This window comes from Schistocerca nitens, chromosome 5 (assembly GCF_023898315.1).
Source record: "Schistocerca nitens isolate TAMUIC-IGC-003100 chromosome 5, iqSchNite1.1, whole genome shotgun sequence".
NCBI lineage: Eukaryota > Metazoa > Arthropoda > Insecta > Orthoptera > Acrididae > Schistocerca > Schistocerca nitens.
In genome coordinates, this window is record NC_064618.1 from 654,979,948 (window position 1) to 654,997,726 (window position 17,779).

Below are 17,779 nucleotides of genomic sequence, written 5' to 3' on the forward strand. Positions count from 1 at the left end.
GGCTGTCGACTCCGATAATGCAGTCTACCACCAAATTTTTCACAACAAGGAATGTGCTTAATATTGCTACATTTCCGACTTCTACACTAAGTAGTGACTGCACTTTTACATTAGCCGATCTAGCCCCAACGGCGCCTATTATTCTGCAATTTTGAACTGGAAAAATTGGTACTCGTCTTATATTTCTGATCTTGTTGAATAGAGCCTCCGAAATAACATTCGTGGTTGCAGCTGTGTCTAAAACCGCCACTATACGTACAGTCTCCAAAATGACTTGCACTTCGGCTACTGCCACCTGTTCCTTATCCTCATCTTGGGGTTCTAAGTCTTCGGTCAATTCATCTGCCAGTAATCGTCCATCATTATACGTTAGCATGGGTACACATATCCTGTTGCCCCTCAACCAATTGTTGACCGCTCCTCCGGGGCACGAGTGGGTCCTTACAAGTTTGTTGGATTTTGATTCGCCTGGTGGTTGACATCATCCGTCACTTCGGTAATTACCGGTTGATTCGCAGATGTCCGTCCCCACTGATGTTGGTTATTTGAGTTTATACCCCCCGGTTGGTTCCACTTTCTATTACTGTTATTGTTCCAGGCTTGCGGTCTAAAATTCCTTTCGTTCCCCCATACGGGATTGTATCTTTTCCCATTCCTGTTGTTCCTTGGATAGCCCCTCGCAAGACTATTGCTGGTATTATTATTGAGATTTTGAGGGGTTTCTCCATTATTTATCGATCTCTGTGCGTTCCCTTGCCTACCATTTGGCGGAGGTTCTATCTCCCTATATTGGAATCTGTTGTTATGGGCTTTCTGGTTGTTCTCTTCTATAATGTCTATATGATCTAACGTCGTGAGGAACGACTCCAAGTCTTTATCGTTACCGTAAATTAATTGATTCCGGATGCTGGTTGGTAGTCTTGCCTTAAGTATGTTTATTATGTCTGGCAAGGGCATAGGTCTGTCCCAATATCTAGTTTTATTTATATATTTCTCAAAATACTTCCTAAGGCTTCCCTTTGAAAAAGAGAAAGGCTCTGGGTAGAGCACCTCCTGCCTTAGGCGTTCCTGTACCCCTTCTGACCAGAACTTTGCTAAAAACGCTTTCTCAAAATCGTCATATGTCGAGCAAACAGAAGTCATGTCCGAGGCCCAGATCGCCCCCGAACCTTGTATATACCCCGTAACGAAACTGATCTTCTGCCACTCCGACCAATTTCTGGGTAGCACTCCTCTAAAACTTCGGATAAAAACAATCGGATGGACCCCCCTTTTGTCAGTGTTAAAAATCTGAAATTGCCGATGCTTTATCATTTTTTCTTCGGCATGGCAAAGACTTTCGTAATCTCCGTCAGATAAAACTTCACGCGAACAACTAGCTCGTGGCAATTTAATATTTGAGTTACTTACACAAGTCGGTATTGTGTGCGAATGTGCAGTAACTGGCTCTATAGCCGCCGCCAACTTCTGCTGCTGGCCTGTATTCATTTGTTCCGAGCCTTGTTGTGAAACGCGTATCGACTCTGCTATCGTTTGTTTCCAATGCTCGAGATCAGCACCTAACTGCTGCCGCACTTCCTCAAGTCCTTTCGCAAACAAATTCTCTTCCTGTTTGCCACATAGACTCTGGAATGCTGCTTTAACATTTTGCTCAACGTTTTCACACATTAGCCTTTTGTTTTCTAATGTAATTTCGGATAATTTACCCGTTAATGCATTAATTTGGTGGTCTATAACGTCTTGACGTTCTGTCAGATGTTCCACACTTTCCTTTAGGTTCGTCTGCGTACGTGCCAATTCAGGAAGTTGCGCAATTGCACATGACATGGCATCTTGCTTTTGTACTAATTGCGGGCCCATTTCCACCTGTTCCCGTACGGTATCTATTTTAATAGCCACATACTCCTTCATTTCTACGCGTACGCGGTGAGTAGATTCCTCACATTGAGCTTTCACCAATTCTATTTGTGCAGTTAATTTTCGTTCCGTCACTTCGGCCTGATCTTTAAGTTCCTTTGTCTTCGCCTCTATCCGCTGCTCTAATTCGGAAAAACTGTCGTGTAACTGCTGCTTAATCTCAGCTTTCAGATTTTCCTGCCCTTCCATAACTGAGGCTAACTTCGCGTTAATGTCGATTTTCAAATTTTCTTGCCCTTCAGTAACTGAGGCTAATTTCGTATTCAAATGATTTTGCCCTTCAGTAACTGAGGCTAATTTCGTATTCAAATGATTTTGCCCTTCAGTAACTGAGGCTAATTTCGTATTCAAATCATTTTGCCCTTCAATAACTGAGGCTAATTTCGTATTCAAATCATTTTGCCCTTCAGTAACTGAGGCTAATTTCGCGTTAATGTCGGTTTTCATATTATTCATGCTCTCGGTTATCATCTGCATCTGTCTCATGATAATTACTAATGGATCTAATCCATGTTGCATACTTGCTGTTACATCTCCAGCCGTGTCTACAGGGGGTTCTATTGCGCTATCTGTAGCGATCGGTTCTACAACACTTCTTACTACATCATTATTATCAGTGCTCACAGCTGAAGGCTGTTGCGTGTTGCTCTGCTCTGCTTGACTCATCTTAATCATTGCCCTAGTTAAAACCATATAAATGTTCTACCGTCAATATGTATATGTCTCGTCGTAGTTCACATGAAACAGAGAACAAAATTATTTTAACAACGTCCAAAAACGTGTCCTGTCACGGATTGGCCATTATAATGAATTCTACTCTGTTTTGTAAATGATGTAAGTATGTGAATGCAGCTTGCCGCTAACTTGGTGTAATGTTTTGTCTGTACAGAGGTGTATCTGTCGCCTTTATTACTCCTTCACTCTCACACATAAATCGGTACAATAAAGTCAGGGCTTCGTGGTTTATATGTAGGCTGATCCGTGAAAAGACAGACAAACAATTATGCTAATGGAGGATTCAGAGTAATTTCTCGAATTTCATTCGCTCTCTCTCTCTGTCCTTTATCTGTGTACAGTTTAAATATATTATTTACGTGAAATCAGCCTAGTAGAATCTCTGGTGGAGCCCTTCGTCTTAATATTCAGCGGCTGGCTTGCTGGAAAAGATCTTTACATTTGTTATTATTATTAAGCGCTGCATTCAGTTGGGAAAATCGATCGTTTGAACAATTCGTTCAGTTTACGACAGATCTAAAATTTCAGATGTGGACGAAGCCTTTTTGGACGATTTATAAAAAACTCAGAGATTGCAGGCTCTCTTCGTCACAGCTGAAACTTCCCAATTAATTACAGGGCCCAGACAATCATCAACGATTCAGACAGAGAACTCATTCGTCATTCACTCTAGAATAAAATGGTCACAAACCTTATTTCTGAGGAAAATTGTATATTGAATCCATTTCCGTACATGTTCCGTTTTCTGTGGATTTCAAGTCTCATATAATTTGCTTTTACAAGCTTTGTCTTTCTCTTTATCTATCACGCTAGCGGCACAAACGTTCCTAGCTCGTTTTAGCGCGAAGAAGAGTAAATAAATCTCTTTTAGCAATCCGACAATCCTCCAAACGATACTTCCGAAGCTGTGTCCTTCTCCCTCTATAATAACCATGGAGCATACATCTCTGTATCTCTGTTATTCCAAAGAATAAACGTACTAGAAAAAATACCTTGGCGTCAACGAGCTGTCGGCGCATGTATTACTAAAAAATCTGATCAGATACTTTCTCAAAAGTAAATAATTGTGGATGACTTGATTAACCCTTATTAATTATTGCGTGGTAGAGGGTAAATTTCCGTGGGGAGATTACACAGTCTAACATGCGAGGCTCTCCCTCGACTCCATTCCAGAACAGATAACAGAAGAAGTAATTAACAAAAGACTAGAGATCCTTTCTGTGTCTCACCAGCGTTCACATGCGACTTCGCACAAGATAACTTGCATTGGCTTTCATGCTTTATTAAACAGGGTTCTCTGATTAAGAAAAAATAGATTTACATGCTATGGCTAAAAATGTGCCTTTAAACCGCCCCCAAAGTTGCGAGGCAAAAGATCACATCTTTAGGCAAGCAACTTTCCCAAGTGGAATCGCAAAAATAAAAAAAAAATAATAAATAATAAATACTCATACAATTCCTTAAACTTAACAACATATACAGATACATTATGATTGCATTTATTTACATTTTGACAAATTAAGTTCTTAGCCGGTCTTTAAGTTGCCGGATTATGTCCCTTTGTTGACCATAGTCTGTTATTGTAGTCCGCGGGCATGCGCTTCACTGTAGGTTGCTGCCGCGCCGCGATCGTTGCTTGATACTCCGTCTCGCATAGTTGCCGGTTGCAGTCTCTGTTGCCGCGCGTACATTCTCGGATGTATCTCGTCGTGATAACGTTCATATGACTACATACCAAAGTTCCTTGCAGGTAAGTACTTCATCACTTTGAAAAGAAAATATTTTCCATTGGTTTTCAATGTTCATTGTACTGGTATAGTTTATAATTTATTCATTTCTTGCATCCGTTAGGTTCTCGTGCCGTCAATTGACGTCAGCGGTCAAAGTCCATTTGTTGGTGTTATTGCAGATGTGATACAGGTTTGTATTGTCCGTTAAAGTTCATTACAGTGCACATTTTCCTCGCTTTTAACGAAGGAAAGGGTTCATTTTTGTCGTTTGATTGACTATTTTGTCGTTGTTCACACATCCGGTCGTCTGTAAGAATTGAAGTACGTAACTTCAGGTGTACCACAAGTGTTTAGTCCCGGAGAAGGCATGGCATTACATAGTTAGTTGCCCATGTTGTTAGTGAGGGCGGGCGCACTCCGACGATAATTGTTAGCGACAGCTTGCGCTCGTCGTCAAACATAATTGGAATAATGTCTTTGTTCAGAGTCGTTTGGACTCAAATTTCACCGTATCATGTCGTTGTCATTGTTCGCATTCATACACAAGACCTAACAACGCACTTGTTCATACACGCGAATAACTTCACACGTATACACACTGATCACAATGTGTTTGACAAAAGTTTCAATTTGTGGACATTTATATATTCTGGTCCTTTTCTACACTCTTGTCCTTATTTACAGGTATAGATCAATACATTGACATGGAAATAAAATTAAGAATACAATTACAACTATATTTCTCACTCATTCATGTGAGGGTTTCATGTTAGACATGTACAATATTATTCACATTTCTCCTTCTGTTGTGATCTAGTTTTCACAACTAAATAACATAATGAAATACGTATCCTTTGTCAACAAGGTATGGAAAGAATTGAAACTTCCTGGCAGATTAAAACTGTGTGCCCGACCGAGACTCGAACTCAGGACATTTGCCTTTCACGTGCAAAAGCTCTACCATCTGAGCTACCGAAGCACGACTCACACCCGGTCCTCACAGCTTTACTTCTGCCAGTATCTCGCCTCCTACCTTCCAAACTTTACAGAAGCTCTCCTGCGAACCTTGCAGAACTAGCACTCCTGAAAGAAAGGATACTGCGGAGACATGGCTTAGCCACAGCCTGGGGGATGTTTCCAGAAATAGATTTTCACTCTGCAGCGGAGTGTGCGCAGATATGAAACTACCGGGCAGATTAAAACTGTGTGCCTGACCGAGACTCGAACTCGGGACCTTTGCCTTTCGCGCGCAAGTGCTCTACCATCTGAGCTAGCGAAGCACGACTCACGCCCGGTCCTCACAGCTTTACTTCTGCCAGTATCTCGCCTCCTACCTGTGGCTAAGCCATGTCTCCGCAGTATCCTTTTTTCAGGAGTGCTAGTTCTGCAAGGTTCGCAGGAGAGCTTCTGTAAAGTTTGGAAGGTAGGAGGCGAGATACTGGCAGAAGTAAAGCTGTGAGGACCGGGTGTGGGTCATGCTTCGGTAGTTCAGATGGTAGAGCACATGCGCGCGAAAGGCAAAGGTCCCGAGTTCGAGTCTCAGTCGGGCACACAGTTTTAATCTGCCAGGAAGTTTCATATCAGCGCACACTCCGCTGCTGAGTGAAAATCTCATTATGGAAAGAATTGTTTGCAAATGAAAAATTCAACAAATATATACAAGTTTAAATTCACCTGAAAATAGAGAATATAAGACAAAATACATCATAACTAGAGCACTGGACCATGATGTGCTTATTAAACACAAATGTTACCACGTAACGAAAAGGAAATTTATTCAGTAAATCATAACCTAAGGTAACCATGCAATTAATTGGCCACTGTGTTCACGTCACTCAGTGTCGTGTGTTTTTGTCTCAAATTGCTGTGCTCAAGAATTTCTATTTGTTCCGCAGGCGTGCGTGTGAAGTGGTGTCACAATCTACACATCCTACTGCAAACTTATTTAATAGAGGTGCCTGCACAATCATATATACTTAATAACAAATAATATCACTTACCTTTTATCTTAATGACCATAATATTCAGCACCAGCGTTCTGCAATCATGTCTTCTTTCTTCAGTCAGGTACATAAATATTACTTAATTGATGTTAGTATCCTCTGCCTGTCATTATTCAGTGCTTTCCCTTAAAACTACTATTTACATCTAGTTATTCTGTGTTGTACTTTATAATGTCTTTATGTGGATATAATCCTATAATCTTGTCATTTCTCGTGTTCTTTAGTAAGTACGCTCCTGGATGCGGTATCCCATGGATTATGTATGGACCATCGTAGACAAGTCTCCACTTAGCATTCCTATGCATCAGAGCTGAGGATTTGTGGTGAGTACGCAAAAGTACAAGTTCACCTTGCTTGTAGTTTAGTCTTTTCTTTGTTTGTTTACTGTAGTGTCCTTTTCTTATCTTACTTTCCCTTTCCAATGTAATGTAGACTTCTCTTAGCTTGTCTTCTAGTGGGATTTCTTCGTGTTTCAACTTCGGTATTGGATTACTCCTTTCATTTCTTTCTGCTACATTAAACATGATTTCCATAGGTGTATAGGTAGTGTCATATATGTTTAGATTATTGTGCACCTCCTCAAATGAGTTCAATAGGCTTACCCATTTGGTTTGCTTATTTGGTATGTAAATCCTGATAAACCGATTGAGTTCCCTACATACACTTTCTGCTGGGTTACCGTGTGGTGCAAATTTACTAATGAATATGGGTTGTATGTTGTTGTTGGATAAAAATTTCCTCCAACGAAATCCTGTATAGTATGTGGCATTGTGTGATAGGATTTTAACAGGTTTTCCTACATGTGGTATGTAATCGTTCTTAAATCTCCTGATAATGGCATTTGCTGTTGCAGATTTCAGTGCAAATAATTTTACATGTTTGCTAAAAACATCATAAAATAAAAGTATATATTTTGCTCCTCCAGAGCTTGTAGGATGAGGTCCAGATATGTCAGTACTAATTATTTCCAATGGTTTGGTAGGCAGTATTGAATGTAGTTCTGTTCTGCGTGACTGGTTACTTGCTTTTGCTTTCTGACATATGGTACAAGTTTTGAGTGTGTTATGTACTTTTCTCCTCATGTTCGTGAAGTAACAGTATGAGCTTAATTTAGAAAAACATTTCTTAGATCCATAATGACCAAAGAGAAAATGTGTATGCCAAATAAGATATCCTTCATATTCCTGGGGAATACAAATGCACCAGTTTTTACTCAGAATGTGTCTTCTGTAAAATAATTCTCCTCTATCTAGTTTATATCTACTACACAGTGTGTGCTGAGGCTGATCAGTGATAACTTTCCTAATTTTTGACCAGTGAGGGTCTGCCATCTGTAGTGTTTCTATGTTTGTACACAAGTCTTTGTAATACTGAACATAATTGCTATTCTGCATTAGCAAAATTCTGTAATCATGGAGGTTCTCTGGTCCTGTTGTATCCTTACTTAATCCTTGTGGAAGTCGTGATAGTGTGTCTGCTGTGACATTATCTGTACCTTTAATGTGAATTATTTCAAATGAGTATCCTTGAAGGGAAATTGCCCACCTGGCTAATCTGGGGTGTAATAATTTACATGATAGAAGAAATGTCAATGCATGATGATCTGTGTATGCCCTTGTGTGCTTGCCAAAAATATAATAGTTAAATATCTTGAAACCCCAGACTATGGCTAATGTTTCTAGTTCTGTAGTTGTGTAAGATCTTTCACATTCGGTCAAAGTTCTGCTAGCAAATCCTATAATTCTAACTTCTTCCTTACCATCTTTATTTACAATTTGGAAAAGATATGCTCCTAAACCATAGTTGGAAGCATCACAAGCTAAACAGAATCCTGAGCTAAAATCTGGGTGGCATAATATGTCTGCATGTGTAATTTTCTCAAAGCCTTCCTGACACTCCTTACTCCAATGCCAAGTCTGGTTTTTCTTAAGTAGTTTGAGTAGATGTGGGTTATTTAGAAGTGGGTGAGGTAAAAATTTTCTAAAAAATGAGAAAAACCCAATTAGTGACCTTAGTTGTTTCTTTGTTCTAGGTGCTGGGAGATTCTTCAGTGCATCCAGCTTCATGGGATCTGGCCTTATGCCTTGCACATTTATTATATGTCCTAGAAATTTTATTTGTTCACAAGCAAACTTAGACTTTCATAGATTCACTGTAACACCACATTCCGTAAATCTGTTTAATAGCTTGTTAAGAATGTATGAATGTTCTTCCCATGTGTGGGTGGCTATCAAAAGTTCATCCACATAGTGTGTGACAGAATGTTTTAAGTCTTCATTCAGTACCATCTCTAAGGCTGAGATGAAAACACCAGAGCTGATATTCAAGCCAAAAGGCAGTACACAAAATTGATAACTCTTTCCATTAAATGAAAAAGCTGTGTATTTTTCACACTGAGGTTCCAATCTTGTTTGCCAGAAGGAATTGACCAAATCTAAGGAACTAAAATATCTTGCATCTAGAAATTTCTGCAGTTACTCATCAAGGTTCTCAGGCTTAGTTCTAACAGGTAGTATAATCTGGTTTATTGCCCTAGCATCTAACACAAGTCTAATGCTACGATTAGCTTTCCTTACAACTAAGAGTGGGCTGCAATATGAAGATGTGCTGGGCTCAATAATATTCCACTCCAGCATCTGTTTTAACTCTTTCCAAACTGCTGCTTTCTGTGAGTGTGGTACACTATATGATTTGTGGTAGAATACTGTATGAGGCTTCACTTCAATGTTATAAGAATATGTGTTAATTACTCCTGGTCTTTTTGAGAAAACACTGGCATACCTATGGAATAGTTCTGCTGGTTCACTTCGTTCATCCTCAGATAAGGTTGATGATGTACCGTACTCTGTATAGTTGTATCTGTCTCAAACATGTCTTGCTTAGGTACTGGTGTGCATGTCTCTGTACCATCATGTTCATGTATTATCTGTAACTTGTATCCTGGACAGTATTTATCATGGGTTACTTCTCTAGTTTCTAAGTGCATGGTGTACTGATTGCCAAAATCCTTAAAACTACATGTTTGTGCAGAAAAGTCAATTATAGCGTCCTTTTCACACAAGAAATCTAGTCCCAGTATAGTATCACATATTAAATTAGGTACAACTAAGAATGCCCAATTGATCGATCCATTCTCTACTTGAACTAATAGGCTTGTTACCTACAGCAGTCAGTATGTTGCATCCTTGCACTGGAAACACATCCACTTGTACATGTTATTGCATTAAATTGTAAAAATTCTCAGATAATACGCTTACAGCTGCACCAGTATCTAATGTGAGACTTGTAGTTATACCTCCTGCTTTTGCTTTAGTGGAAGCAAGTACTAATATTTTGTGTGATGAATGGCAAATATTGTCATCATTTTCAGTGAGTTCATCTGATAAATTCTGACCATAATTATAATGTAAGAATAACACAGGTTTATGTTTGAAAATACTTTTTACTTTTTCTTGTTCAGTACTTACTGTGTCAGTCTTAAATAATTCTTGTAAATCAAAGTCGCACCCATAGTATTCCTCAGCCACAACTTGGGGTCTAGTAATGGCTGTCATTAGTTTAAAAGTCTGTCTAGTGTTCCGTCAGTCTGTCTTGGTGTAGGTGGGTTATTGTCTACCTCTATTATGTTTACATTCGGGTACTGCCTATTCCAGTCACCCGCATTCCTTCCTTGTTGCTGTGTAAAAGTTGCATTAGGTGTCTGTTGTGTTGTGTTCTGTACTGCATTGCTGTAATTCCTTTGTGGCATTGGCTGTGATTGAGTTTGATGTTGCCATGCACCGTTGTTTACATTCTGAGGCTGCAGATATGCTGGATATTGCATTCCGTAGTTTGGGTTATTACTGTACCAAACCTGCCCCTGTTGGTTTAGGTTACCATTGTAATCAAAATTTTGTTGGTTATTTTGCCAGTTTTGGACATTTTCTTAATTGCGGTTTTGTTTATTGTTCTGCCTGCGCTTGTAGCCATTGTCGCTAGGCGAAAATGTGGGGTTTGTGTTCAAGATGGGTGGTTGCATATTAGGTACACTGTTGCCAGCATAATTTGCATTCGCTGCAGGGCCAAATTGCGGCGCAACATATGTTACGGTAGGTGGTGTGTATTGATGAGGTTGGCTATACTGCTTGTTTTGGTTGGAATTATGACTGTCGTATTGTTTGTTGTCATGTCGGCTACTACGCTGATCTTCAAATAACAGATCAACAGTATCTAGAGCCTGGAGAAAATATTCTATGTCATAATTTATTTATTTATTTATTGTTCCGTGGGGCCAAATTAAGGAGAAGTCTCGATGATCATGGAACAAGTCAATACATGTAATTATAACACGATATTAGGAACAGATAAAATGAAATATAAAAAAACATATTCAGGTGACAAGTCGTAAGTTTAAATAAAGAAAATCAACAATGTAACACTGGAATTTGCTTAATTTTTTAGCTCTTCCAGGAGCTCCTCGACAGAAGAGAAGGAGTGAGCCATGAGGAAACTCTTCAGTTTAGACTTAAAAGATTTTGGGCTACTGCTAAGATTTTTGAGTTCTTGTGGTAGCTTATTGAAAATGGATGCAGCAGAATACTGCACTCCTTTCTGCACAAGAGTCAAGGAAGTGCATTTCACATGCAGATTTGATTTCTGCCTAGTATTAACTGAGTGAAAGCTGCTAACTCTTGGGAATAGGCTAATACTGCTAACAACAAACGACATTAAAGAAAATATATACTGTGAGGGCAATGTCAGAATTCCCAGACTATTGAATAGGGGTCGACAAGAGGTTCTCGAACTTACACGAACATATAGCTCGAACAGCCCATTTTTGAGCCAAAAATACCCTTTTTGAATCAGAAGAATTACCCCAAAAAAATAATACCATATGACATAAGCGTATGAAAATATGCAAGGTAGACTACTTTTTGTGTTGAAGTGTCACTTATTTCAGATACTGTTCTAATGGTAAATAAAGCAGCATTTAGTTTCTGAACAAGATCCTGGACATGGGCTTTCAACAACTTACTATCTATCCGAACGCCTAGGAACTTGAACTGTTCCGTCTCGCTTATAATATGCCCATTCTGTCTGATCAAAATATCGCTTCTTGTTGAATTGTGAGTTAGAAACTGTAAAAACTGAGTCTTACTGTGATTTTGCATCAAATTATTTTCCACAAGCCACAAACTTATTTCATGAACTACATTATTTGATACTGTTTCAGTATTACACACAAGATCCTTCTCTACCAAGCTGGTGTCATCAGCAAACAGAAATATTTTTGAATCACCTGTAATACTAGAAGGCATATCATTTATATAAATAAGAAACAGCAGTGGCCCCAGCACCGACCCTTGGGGAAAGCCCCACTTAACAGTGCCCCATTGGGACTGAACATCACTACCACTCTCAAAATTGCGGAGAATTACCTTCTGCTTTCTGTTCTTAAAGTAAGAGGCGAACCAATTGTAAGCTATTCCCCTTACTCCATAATGGTCATACTTCTGCAGTAATATTTTGTGGTCAACACAGTCAAAAGCCTTCGTTAAATCAAAGAAAACACCTAGCGTTCGCAACCTTTTATTTAATCCATCCAGAACCTCACAGAGAAAAGAGAATATAGCATTTTCAGTTGTTAAACCATTTCTAAAACCAAACTGAACATTTGACAGCAAATTATGTGAATTTAAATGCTCCAGTAACGTTGTATGTACAACCTTCTCGATAACTTTAGCAAACACCGATGGCATAGAAATAGGTCTATAATTGTCAATATTATCCCTGTCTCCCTTTTTATAAAGTGGCTTCACTACCGAGTACTTTAATCGGTCAGGAAACTGACGACTCCTAAAGGAAAAGTTACAGATATGGCTAAGTACTGGGCTAACATACATAGAACAATACTTCAGTATTCTTCTAGATACCCTGTCATATCCATGAGAGTTCTTGGTCTTTAGTGATTTATTTACTAACTCAATCTCCCTCTTGTCAGTATCATGGAGGAGCATTTCAGGTAACAGTCTCGGAACACTTTTTTCTAAGAGCGCTATATGATTCCCTGTTGGGACTAGGTTTCTATTTAGTTCACCTGCTATATTCAGAAAGTGATTATTAAATACTGTACATATATGCGACTTATCAGTAACATGGACATTCCCACTACGCAATGATTCTATATCCTCGACCTGTCTCTGCAGACCAGCCACTTCCTTTACGACTGACCATATGGTTTTAATTTTATCCTGAGACTTAGCTATTCTATCTGCATACCACATACTTTTTGCCTTCCTAATAACAGTTTTAAGCACCTTACAATACTGTTTGTAATGGGCTGCTGCATTTATATTCTGACTGTTCCTAACGTTTTGATATAATTGCCACTTTGTTCTAAAGATATTCTTATCCCTCTAGTCAGCCACCCAGGCTGCCTGTTTGTGCTAGTACCCTGTTTTGAACGTTCTAACGGAAAACAACTTTCAAAGAGCATGAGAAAAGTCTTGAGAAAAGCATTATATTTATCATCTACTGTATCAGCGCTATACACATCTTGCCATTCTTGTTCCATGATGAGGTTTACAAAGTCTCTACAGCAACTGGATCAGCTTCCCTAAACAGCTGATGACTATATTCAACACGTGTTGCAGCACAAAAATCTTTTAGAGTTAAAATTTGTGCATCATGATCTGAAAGGCCATTCACCTTTTTGCTACTAGTAATGAGGAATGAACAAAAATGTTGTCTATGATTGTTCTACTGTTCCCTTGCACTCTCGTTGGAAAGAATACGGTTTGCATAAGATTATATGAATTAAGGAGGTCTACCAGCATCCCCTTCCTTGCACAATCACTCATACAATTAATACTTAAGTCACCACATATAACTAACTTTTTGTATTTCCTATAAAGTGAACCAAGAACCTCCTCTAGCTTTAGCAAAAATGTTGTGAAGTATCGTTAATGTCAATACTAAAATTAAGTCTGCAACCACAGAAAACACGAGGTCTGTCGACAAGTGCGGTAGCAGCAACACTCTTAACTGGTATGCGGTTCTTCTTGTCTCCAGCTGTTGTGGTAAACTCTATGTTCTCGATGGTTTTATAGATTGCCTGTTTAGAATGGTGACGAATTCTCCTGTAAGTATAATCTGGGATATGTAATAATTTCTCTTTGATATAGAATGGTAAACGTGCTTTCAACGCACGGAGCAGATCTCTAGATGTGACAGGTTCTGACAAGAAATGCATCATATTTATATACTTCTCAAAGTAACGTCTAAGATTTCCATACTTTGGATTAAATGGTTCGGGTTCTACGATCTGTCTCCTTATTCTTTCCTGCACGGTATGTGACCAGAATTTGGACAGGAAAGCATGTTCGAATTGCTGAAAAGTTTGGCATCTGTCTACCTCATGATAGGCCCAAATAGCTGTGTTTCCTTGTATATAAGATGCTGCAAAATTAATTTTCCTCCGCTCACTCCACGTGCGAGGAAATGCGTCTCTGATAGTTTTCATGAAAATTACAGGGTGAATGGTTTTCTTGTCTGAAGTAAGAGGTTGAAAGGTTCGGTGTTTTATAAAACTTTCTTGCTATCTGTCAGATTGATCTATGTTTCCTCTTCTCATCCTTTGTCTCTGATACATTTTAGGACAAGAAGACTGTGGGTCAGAATCATTTCTGAAATTTCGGTTTTATTCTACTTTTCTGTATTTACATCTGTCTGCGTTGTCTGAATAAGTTTCTCTCTTATGTCTGTTACGTCTCGACAATTTATGTTGGTTGTGTGTTTGAATGTAACTATCACTGTGATCTGAATTGTCTGTACTGTCAACATCGTGTACACGTTTGTTTACACATATTCTTGTGTGTGCGGCATCAGGTACTTTGTCTTTTCTGTTAATCCACTCATGAAATTCTTCATTAATTTTAGAAAAACGTCTGTCTGTCTCTAATTTGATTGTCTGGTCAATTGTCTTTGTCATGGTTTCTAAATCTGTCTCTACTTGTGTCACACACTTCGTGATGTCATCATGAGCAGTGACACACTTTTTTACTTTTGTCGTCACGGTGTCACACGTGCTACTTAACTGTTTGACATTGGTTTCAAGAACACTGATTTTGGTTTTATTATGTTTTGCTAAAACTGTTAGTTTTGAAAACTTTGTGTCCATTTCATCGATCCTTTTGTTTAAGTCAGTACCAATTTTGGTTAATTTAGCATCATTACCGTCAAGTTTTTTGTTTATTTTCTGAAATTTTTCCGTAAACTCTTTGTCATTGTTCTGTAAACTTGTATTCATCTGCTGAAATTGTTGCATGACTGCATTGATAAATTGTGAGAAATTTACTGTTTGAACGTTATCTGGCCCTTGTTTTTTTTTTTTTTATTTAATTATTTACACAACAAAGAGATATTCTGGATGTGGTGGACAAAAAGTTGTACAGAATGGACATAATGTCAGGGCCCATGTAAGATATATATGATAAAAAGATATGTGTCCTGGGAAACATACCTCAGATAGATTCACATCCTGTGTGAATTTAGCAGACTGACGTCCACCAGGTATCAAGTTGTCTGCTTTAGTAGTCTTTTACCATTTCCCTATCTTCTGTAAAACTGTAATTACTTTTAACTAGCCTACGCTTTATAAGCAATATGATAGAATAGATACACAGTGAGATAATTGTGGGCAACAGATGATATAGGGTTACACTCATACTTGGCAAACAACAGTAATTAGCATACATTAGCTAGCAGATGGGCTATGGAACCTATTGAGGTATTTCTTCTAAGTGGTACTGGCTGTTTTCACAGTCAGTTTTGACAGGAGAATAAAGATGGTTACACCTTCCCTATAAAGTGTAAATATGACAGCCTAACATCCAGATATGATTGCTAAAACACAGAATAGAAGGGCATTCAGAGCTATAGTAGTATGTAGGTAAATAATGAGTAATTACGCACAGAAGGCAGATTAGAAACCAGGTATCAATTCGGGATACATTAGGGACATTTTACATTTTACCTTGATATATATGTATTGAAGTGAAGGTAAAGTTGTAGATGATATTAACAGGATATTGTACACTAATCTGTATGTATGTATGTATGATGTCTTGCAAAGGATTGGTGAACCTAGAGGAAAAATGTGACCTTTACCTGAGAGAGAAAGGAGGATACATAAATAGCGACACTCGTAGGACAGTATGCCATTATAGCTTTATAAGTCTTGTAGAATTTAAGATGCTCTTCCTAGGGGAAGTGGGTATTTAGTTCACTAAAAGTTTGTATTAGAAGAATTTATAATTTTCTTATTAGAGATAAGTGACATGGTTAGGTTTATATGAATTTTTTATGTGATTAGGGTAATTTAGTCCTTGGAATTGGTTTACTTGTATTGTTGGGTTTTCTGTCAAAAAGGTGATTACTGTGTTGTGTTGCTATCCTCTCCACTAGGCATCAACAGTAAAGTGTTAGCATCATTTTTTGGGATATGGTGAGGAGAGGCCAATGGAGATTGTTTGGTAGAATTGATAAACATTTTCTTTCTCGAACTCATCGGTAAAGAACCTCCCAGGGCAATATCCCTGGGACTGGAGGTGGGATGGCTATCAGTCTTTGGGGTCTCTCTTCTTTCTTCCGTAGGTGTTAAAAAGCTTACTCTTTATTTTCCTTCGTGACTTCTTCAGCTAAAGTACCTTGGCTATAGTCCCTGTTGTCCATTGCAGAAACCTTCTCATAACCATTTATCAAAACCTGTATTGATAGGCTTGCCAAAGCTGTGGTACATTTCCAGTGATTTCTGAAGGGCAGTAGGGTTAGTAAGGCCCGAGTCCTGGAAGAAATGTACTGAAATACCTGAGCTAGCAGGACAGAGCAGATTAGGTTGTGGAAAGGGGCCAAAATAAGTTGCTGTCAGTTTCAATCAACATACGAACTTTATTCATCAACACACAATATTACAACAAGGATGCAAAACACTCAAAACTTTAATAGACCTTCATTGATTAACTTATCGGCTGAAGGCCACACTCAAAATCCAAGACACAAGGCCTAAGCAAGAAATTGAAATACAAGGTTCTTCTGGTGGTTTCACCCAAGAATATTTTCTAAATCTTCAATCTAAACAGGCTGAAGGCCTTAGCAATTTAATTTTAATGGAACTTGGCTGCAGGCCGCATATTAAGCAATAAGAAGAGTTTCAATCAAAAGGCAGAAGGCCTTATCTTAAAACAAAAGTATAACAATCTTGTGCCTGAAGGGCAAGACCAGAACATTTATTTAAGAGACATTAAAACTCGGCTGAAGGCTGCACATCAACAAATAATTTAATGGCTTAGGGCCTAGAAAGAAGAGTTTCAATTTTAAAAAGCAGAAGGCTGTATCTTAAACATTTCATATGAAATTTGGTTGAAGGCCCCTATAAAGAATAACAATCTCATGCCTTAAAGGCAGGACAAGAACTTTAATTTAAGAGAAATTAATACTCAGCTGAAGGCCACATACCAACAAAATATGTTTAACGGCTTAAGTCCCAAAAAAAGAGATTCAATTTAAAAGGCAGAAAGCCTTATCTTAAAACATCATGTATAAGTTCAGCATCAGTAGCAAGAAAAATATCTCATAAAAATGGCTGTAAAAAACACAAGCTTTTTGCAAAATCAGGCGCTTTTCACTGTTGTCACAAGCCAGGTCACTCGATCCGTGACTGCAAAAAGTGAAAACCCACAATTGCAAACCAATCCTCACACAATGGAGAAGCTTCCATTGTTGACACACTGTTCAGTGCAACTGATTCAGGTGCAAATGGAGAAGCATGGTATGTACGAGGGCCGTTCAGAAAGTAACCTCCGGTTGATTTAAAAAAATACACCAAGTTAAATAAAAATATTTTAATATATACATCTTACAACTACATCTTTGCACTATTTTTCTACATAGTCTCCATAGCGATTGAGGCACTTATCGTATCTCTTCACAAGCTTTGAAATTCCTTCTGCATAAAAATCACCCGCTTGTGCCTGGAGCCAGCCTGTGACCGCATCTTTGAGCTCTTCGTCGTCATCAAACCGCTGTGACCCGAGCCATTTCTTCAAATGCATGAAGAGGTGATAATCACTTGGCGCCAGGTCTGGGCTGTAAGGTGGATGGTTGATAATGTCCCACTTGAAGGACTCAAGAAGGGCCGCTGTTCTGCGAGCAGAGTGAGGACGGGCGTTATCGTGCAAAAAAACGATACCGGAAGTCAGCATACCACGGCGTTTGTTCTGTATAGCCCGTCGTAACTTTTTTATTGTTTCACAGTACACGTCTTGATTAATGGTCATACCACGTTCCATGAATTCAACCAACAACACCCCTTTGGCATCCCAAAACACCGTTGCCATCAGTTTTCTGGCAGAAAAA

At 38.7% G+C, this 17,779-nt stretch overlaps 1 protein-coding gene and 1 long non-coding RNA gene across 4 annotated transcripts in view; one reads left to right on the forward strand and one right to left on the reverse strand.

The window, feature by feature from the left end:
* LOC126260640 (uncharacterized) overlaps nt 1–17,779 on the reverse strand; it is a 564,809-nt gene that overhangs the window by 391,512 nt on the left and 155,518 nt on the right. The window lies entirely within an intron of this gene.
* The window catches only part of LOC126260168 (uncharacterized), a 56,506-nt gene continuing 43,024 nt past the window's right edge, over nt 4,298–17,779 (forward strand). For 2 of the 3 annotated variants that reach the window (XR_007546618.1, XR_007546617.1), the window contains exons 1-3: nt 4,298–4,402; nt 4,504–4,572; nt 6,610–6,708. This is a non-coding gene — a long non-coding RNA (uncharacterized LOC126260168). Of the gene's footprint in view, nt 4,403–4,503; nt 4,573–6,609; nt 6,709–8,417; nt 9,729–17,779 lie in introns of those variants that run through there. The other variant, XR_007546616.1, reaches the window with a different exon arrangement.